At 41.2% G+C, this 7,908-nt stretch overlaps 1 pseudogene; it reads right to left on the bottom strand.

The window, feature by feature from the left end:
* Window positions 1-385: 385 nt before the first annotated feature.
* LOC116895510 lies at window positions 386-971 on the bottom strand (annotated as a pseudogene).
* Between the last annotated feature and the right edge of the window lie 6,937 nt (window positions 972-7,908).

Below are 7,908 nucleotides of genomic sequence, written 5' to 3'. Positions count from 1 at the left end.
GAGTGTGGTTCCTGCCCTTTATCTGTTGGCTGCGTTCACAGCAGCTTTTAAAGACTGCTAACCATTTCACTCACAGTGCCACACTGTGTGTCGGCTACTAGACGAACTACAGCTTTATTCAATTTCTGCCAGTTGCCTTTTATCATCACGCTTCAAACTGGGCAGGATCTAGGTTTATTTCAGTCTATGAAAAACTAAAATTCAGAGAAAATTCAATCTCGCTTAAGGGAATATTGTAAAGTAACAGTTCTTGATATCACATGCCTTATATGATCCATTTGAAACCATAGAGAATTACACTGTTTTGTGTGTCTTGGTCCAAGAGACAAAACAAATTTGAACAGTTAAAACATCTTTAAAATGAAAATGCACCAAGTTTATGAAGTCTCAAACAAAACTTTAATTTCCTGTACATACTCCTGTCAAATGAAGTTGTTTCCTGTACACCACTTTTGCAAACTGGTCTTATACTTCCTTTCATTTGACCTAGATCGGCTACAAGACCTAGCGAAAGATTGAGACAGCTTGTGATTTCTCTCAAGAGAGAGAGACCTTTCTTTTCTCCTATCTCTAGAAAGTGACCTGCTACAGCTTTCTAGAAAAGCTTCTTCTTGGGGATCTGCGCCGAGGCAGAGGACTCCTCCTGCGGTAATCATCTCCGGGATGACGACAGCCCCAAGAGGGAGGTGGGCCACGATTCCGACTTCTCTTTTCAGCATTCAACAGTTCCACTCTTAGGTGCAGCCACATAACGTTCTTCCATCTAGCTCGTGGACAGCATCAGCAGCATCTCGGGGATCCTCAAATTCGATGAAAGCAAAGCCAGGAGGCTTTCGAGCAACCCACACACTTCGGAGTGGTCCATAATAGCCAAAGGCCCGTTCGAATTCAGTCTTGTTCTCATTGTTTCCAAGATTACCTACAAAAACCTTACAGTCCAAGGTACAGGAATCACGATGCATTTCGAAATCCTGGATTCAAAAGGCCCAAACTCAAATCCTAACGCTCCGACAGGCCCACCTGCTTCCTTCTGGCTCTCCTCATCCACAAAATGGCCGGGACTGGGGTTTCATAGTCCTTTGCCCTTCAAGTATTTCCACTCTTTCCAAACCCTCTTCACAATTATCTTTGATCTCTTTCTTTCACCACATCATAACTTGCATTACCTAAAGGAAGGAAGCTTCAGATTGTTCATCAATTGAAACGTCCATTTTTTTTCCTTCCAGTAAAATGAAACAACTGTAAACTCTAAAACCAATTCTTCAGCATCGCACTGGATAAACATAACTTCACTCATAACTCAAACTCTCCTACCGGTTTAACCAACTGTTTCCCTGGGGTCTTAGTTACTGTTTCATTGCTGTAAAGAGACACCATAACCAAAGCAATTTTTAAAATGGAGCATTTAATTGGGGCTTGATTACAGTTTCAGAGAGTTACTCCATGACCATGATGATGGAGAGAATAATGACAGGCAGGCATGGTGCTGGAGTAGTCTCTGAAGGTTCACATAATGACCCTCACAGGGAGCAGGCAGAGACTGTACTAACCGGGAATGGTATGGGACTTTAAAAGCCTCAAAGCCAACCCCCAAGGGCACACCTCTCCAATGATGACACACCTCCTAACCCTCTCCTAAACGGCCCACCAACTGGAGATCAAGCATTCAAATATGTGAGCCTACGGAGACCATTCTTATTCAAACCACCACATCCATCCATCTGGAGCCATGTGATCTCCCTGTTGCCCCTACTCCAGCAGGAAAACTAGGTTTCCTCACTCCCTACGCCTCAGCTATAACACACCTGTCACACTGTCACATCCTTCACTCACTGGTTGCCAAGTATTGGGTACAGTGCCATCCAATAATCATGGACAGATTCTTTAATAGTCAGTTTTGTCTGCTGGACACAATAAACAATCACCTAAAAAGAGAGTCTCTATAGAGAATTACTTAGATCAGGTTGGTCTGAGGACGTATCTGATAGAAACTGTCTTGATCACATTAAGTGATATGGTAAGTTCATCCTAAAAGTGGTTAAACCCACCTCCTAGGTTTGGGCTCTGGAGAAGTCTGAGTACTAAGCATTCGTTGTCTCTTTGCTCTTGACTACAAATGTGACTTGTTACTCTGGGTGCCTGCCTTGACTACCCCACAATGACGGATTATAACCCGGAGTTGTCTTTTTTCCTAAGTTGCGCTCTGCCAAGAACAAAACGTATAATCTCTTTTGTCATAACTAAAAAGCATTTGCTGACGAGGTCAGAAGCTGGATCAGTCCTTTTGACTCTATATTGTTACCGCCTGACCTGATCTGAACTTGAAGTACAGTCGGGTAGCAATTCTTTCATTCACATTGAACAATATTTGCATGGCCTTGTTATAGGCCTAATTGTAGGTTCAAGCACAATGAATCAGGAAGAATCTCTTCACCACAAAGTTTATGATATGTAAAGAAACTAAAGTGAAAATATAAACTACAGTGTCAACTAACAGTGATCTCATAAGGAAAGGTAAGGCTAAATCTCTTAGTTGATTGCTGACACCATCTCCCAGGACTCTTCAATCCTGTCTTGCACCCTACATCCTGCAATCTGACATGCCATTCCTCACACTTCTGTGTGTTACCTTTGTTTCTGTGTCTTATGCCACACAGCGATAGCTCAGTCTATGTGAACCTCCATGGTTCAATATACCTCTGTATCTTCCCCCAACCCTATCAGGAAAAACCTTTGCAAGCAAAGTCTGCTGTACTTGAGCTGCCTCATCAAAGAACTGGAGAGGTATTTGTTTAGCAACTGTTAGAGTCATGGCACAAGACCAAAGTTCTGGTCAGTTTTTCTCGATCCTCTTTTCTGAATTTAAACTTCATCCTCTGACTGGCTTCCTTTACTTGAAGGTGAAGGAGACCATTCTTCATCATCTGTACCCCAGAGTGTGGGGTCACTCTAACAGCATCCCGACCACTGAAACAAGCACCAAGAAACATCATTGATGGATGGTTGTAGCTACTTTGCATGGAACCAGGAACATGGGATTCCGTTGGATGCTGGGAACTTCTTCTAAGCTTGAAAAACTGAGTCAGGAGGAACTGGGGTGGCTTCTACAACCATCCTCTTCTGCATCAAAAACAAAGCCTTCGGCAGCTTTCTGTCTTCATTGCTGTGTTCTATAGAACACAATCTTCTGCCTTCATTTCCTCTCATTTATTTAAGAACTAAAATTAAGCATGTCAAATGAGAAGATCTCTTGCACAAGTATTCTTAGTGAGGAACTGAGACACGGCCAACTGATTTTGTATCTGTTTATTTGGTGGAGGAGACTCACGTCATGGTGTGTGTGTAGCATTTCTACCATGTGCATCCCTGACATTGAATTCAAGTTCTCAGATATGACAGTAAGTTCAACTACCCACTGAGAGGTCACACCAGCCCCCACCCATTTGTCTTTAACACTCTTTTCATAAGATGAAGTTAAATTTGATCTGTGTAAAAAAAAAAACTATCAATTTCTTTGCCTCTACTTTGTTGCTTTGTCTTCTTGGTCATTGAATGTGTTTTCAAAAGGTGTTTTCAATTCCATAATGCCTGTGTAGAAAGATATGAGCAGCCGTAGAAACTTCCCATGCTAAGAAACTCATCTGGTGAGCTACGGTTGTATGACTCTGGGAAAATCAGAAAACACAGAGCTACTGCATGACACCTAAATTTAAAAATGCATATTGCAATCTCAATATATCATCGTGTCACTCAGCCTTAATGATGTTGTATCCATAGAGAGCATCACTCATCCCTCATCACCGATGCTGCTTTTTACAGTAGATGGGAACTAAGGCAGAGACCCACAACTGGACAGTTGCACAGAGAGAGAGCTTGGAGCATCCAACTCTAAATGGGATGTCTTCATCAAACTCTTCCTTCAAGGTTCAGGGACCTCTGTGGAAGAGGAGACATAAAGATTTTAAGAACCAGATGTGATGGATACTCCAGAAAAACATTGTCTTCAGGACACATGGGACTGATGTATACATGAACTCACAGAGACTGTGGCAACGCACAGGATTTGCACAAACCAGACAAAATCCCAGCACTGAGAAACTGAGCTGGACACAAAATCCCACCCCTAGCAAAGAGGCTATCTGCAATTGAGTTCTCTTCAATGGAGTATCACTGGAAATATCAAAAACACTCCAAGTCAGGCCTCATGCCCAGGAGTAGTTATCCAACACTATACTGGCTGGTTTTGTGTGTCAACTTCACGCAAGCTGGAGTTATTACAGAGAAAGGACTGTCAGTTGAGGAAATGCCTCCATGAGACCCAGCCATAAGGCATTTTCTCAACTATTGATCAAGGGGGAGAACCCAGCCCATTGTGGGTGGTGCTGTGTCTGGGATGGTCGTCTTGGGTTCTATAAGAGAGTAAACTGAGCAAGCCAGCCAGAAGTAACTCCCTCCATGGCCTCTGCATCAGCTCCTGCTTCCTGACCAGCTTAAGTTCCTGTTCTGGCGTTCTTTGGTGATGAACAGCAGTTTGGAAGTATAAGTTGAATTAAACCCTTTTCTCCCCAACTTGCTTTTTGGTCATGATGTTTTATGAAGGAATAGAAACCCTGACTAAGACAAACACAAAACAAGATCCACATACTTTGTGTTTGTGTTTTTGTTTGTTTGGTCGATGGTTGGTTGGTTGGTTGGTTTGGTTTGGTTTTTTTACTTACTTTTTTAAAAAATTGATTCTTTGTTTTCAATCTAATTCTGGGGTCTTTGTTTTGTTTTTTGGAGGGAAATAAATAGCATGAAGTTATTTATGGGTAAGGAGTATGGAGAGGTGATCAAACTATACTGTATGAAAATGTTTTAATTAAAAAATTTAAATAACAGGCTAAAAGCATGGCCCAGTGTGTGTAAAGCACTTGTCACACAATCATAAGGAAGGACCAGAGTTTGGATCCCCAGCACCTACCTGAATGCCTTGCTTGAGTACCTGCCTGTAGTCCCAGCAGGGATTGGTAGAGGTGACAGAGAAATTTAGGGAGCAAGCTAGATAGGGAAATGAGCTGAAACAGTGCCTTCTGGGTTCAAGTGAGAAACCCTGCCTCAATAGAGAAGGTGGAGATCTCTTAGGAAACAACATCACTGCCTGACCTCCAAACACACAGGCACACATGTACACTCACCGGTGCACATATATGCACCCACACATGTGAACACATAGACTATATACATGAATATATTCAAAAACAACAATTAATGCTAAAATAAAAATAACCATGGAAGTGAGCTGCATGTAACATAGAGTGCATGGGTCTTCCAATACCTTTAAAGGTGCCCAGGTTTCCCCTCAATCTTCATGCTGTCTGTGCTGTCACAGGAGGATCAAGAGAGCCACACTGGCTACAGCCATCAAAACTTCCTATGTTTTGTTGGATAGAGTAACCAAAAAATTGATTTTCAATTAACAAGAAAGTTACAGGTTTGGCCTATAGAATTTAATGTTCTAATATGTCCTGAAGACTCCAGGAGTGCTGTAGTATATGCTGCCTTTTTGTGTGTGTGTGTGTGTGTGTGTGTGTGTGTGTGTGTGTGTGTGTGTGTGTGTGTGTGTGTGTGTATGTGTGTGTGTGTGTGTGTGTGTGTGTGTGTGTGTCTGTGTGTGTGTGCTTTCTATTACTCTAATTAATTTCTTTGTGATGTTTTAGGATGTCACTTTTAAATTTTGACTTTTTAGTGTTGTGGGGAAAGAAGGGAATCATACTGAACAGTCACTGTGCTATTCCTGGCTACTCACAAGCCCACCTGTCTCTGAAGAATGTTACTTTTCTGGTGTTTTATTTTGCTTGCTTTTGTAAGACAAGGTTTTGCCAAGCAAATGGGCTTTAACTCACAATCCTCCTGCCTCAGTTTGCAGCATGTTGGTGTCACCAACTTGACTTGATGCACCTACACAGCTCTCCTACCTCAGCCTCTCAAATGCCAGGGTCACAGGCAAACCCTGTCATTCCCAGCAAAGCATCATGTTTTTTTAACCAATTCCTTTAGGATAAAACCTTTCATGCAAAATGATTAAAGACACCAACTATTCATTTTGGCTCTTTAAAATATTGCTTTAAAACATTGCTTCTTGCCCATTTTTTGAGACATTGTTAGAACACTTTAGTTAGTGCATCATTCAAGAAAGCATATACTCCTGTAAGTGACATTTTATGACTTTTGATGTTTCTGAATGCAATACCGCAAAGTAGAAAACATGATATAGAGGATCTCTCTCCTCTGAAAGTATTTTACAAACCAAACCATATACAAGCTAGATTGTGAGCAGCTTGGGCTGGCTTTCTAAGCTGTCCTTCTGAAGCTTCTGCTGTATCCATGGTATGCTCTGATTCATTCAGTGAAAATCTTTTAAGATCCCCATTTTGAACGAAAGAAAGAAAGAGAGAAAGAAAGAAAGAAAGAAAGAAAGAAAGAAAGAAAGAGAGAAAGAAAGAAAGAAAGAAAGGAAGGAAGGAAGGAAGGAAGGAAGGAAGGGAGAAAAAGAAAAGAAAAGAAGAGGTGACTCCTTTCATTACGTGGTGCTGTATGAGACTGCTGAGGTAAAAGGCAACCTGAACCTTTACAGAACATTGGGATTAATGCACTCATCCAGACGGAAAGGGTGCCAGCCATCACTGTGCCTGGTTGACCATGTGAGCTATGCTGCCTATCAGTGTTCACCCTTCACTGATGTTTGCTTCCCCTTTCAGAGCTTCCTGTTTTCTATATCTTCCCTGCCTTTGACATTCTTGTTCTCCAGATTCATTATCAATCCTTGAGTTCTTGCAATCAGTCATGACTCGATGATCAGTTATTAAATTTCATCACTATTTGCAGATGATATGATAGTATATTTAAGTGATGCCAAAAGTTCCACCAGAGAACTACTAAATCTGATAAACAACTTCAGCAAAGTGGTTGGGTATAAAATTAACTCAAATAAATCAGTAGCCTTCCTCTACACAAAAAGAGAAACAAGTCGAGAAAGAAATTAGGGAAACGACACCCTTCATAATAGACCCAAATAATATAAATACCTCGTGTGACTTTAACCAAGCAAGTAAAAGATCTGTACAATAAGAACTTCAAGACACTGAAGAAAGAAATTGAAGAAGACCTCAGAAGGTGGAAAGATCTCCCATGCTCATGGATTGGCAGGATTAATATAGTAAAATGGCCATTTTACCAAAAAGCTTGATCTACAGATTCAATGCAATCCCCATCAAAATACCAATCCAATTCTTCAAAGAGTTAGACAGAACAATTTGCAAATTCATCTGAATAACAAAAAACCCAGGATAGCTAAACTATCCTCAACAATAAAAGGGCTTCAGGGGGAATCACTATCCCTGAACTCAAGCAGTATTACAGAGCAATAGTGATAAAAACTGCATGGTATTGGTACAGAGACAGACAGATAGACCAATGGAACAGAATTGAAGACCCAGAAATGAATCCACACACCTATGGTCACTTGATTTTTGACAAAGGAGCCAAATCCATCCAATGGAAAAAAGATAGCATTTTAAGCAAATGGTGCTGGTTCAACTGGAGGTCAACATGTAGAAGAATGCAGATCGATCCATGCTTATCACCCTGTACAAAGCTTAAGTCCAAGTGGATCAAGGACCTCCACATCAAACCAGACACACTCAAACTAATAGAAGAAAAACTAGGGAAGCATCTGAACACATGGGCACTGGAAAAATTTCCTGAACAAAACACCAATGGCTTTATGCTCTAAGATCAAGAATCCACAAATGGGATCTCATAAAACTGCAAAGCTTCTGTAAGGCAAAGGACACTGTGGTTAGGACAAAACGGCAACCAACAGATTGGGAAAAAGATCTTTACCAATCCTACAACAGATAGAGGCCT

This window comes from Rattus rattus, chromosome 3 (genome assembly GCF_011064425.1).
Source record: "Rattus rattus isolate New Zealand chromosome 3, Rrattus_CSIRO_v1, whole genome shotgun sequence".
In the NCBI taxonomy this organism is placed as follows: domain Eukaryota; kingdom Metazoa; phylum Chordata; class Mammalia; order Rodentia; family Muridae; genus Rattus; species Rattus rattus.
This window is presented reverse-complemented; position numbering and strand designations above follow the sequence as displayed.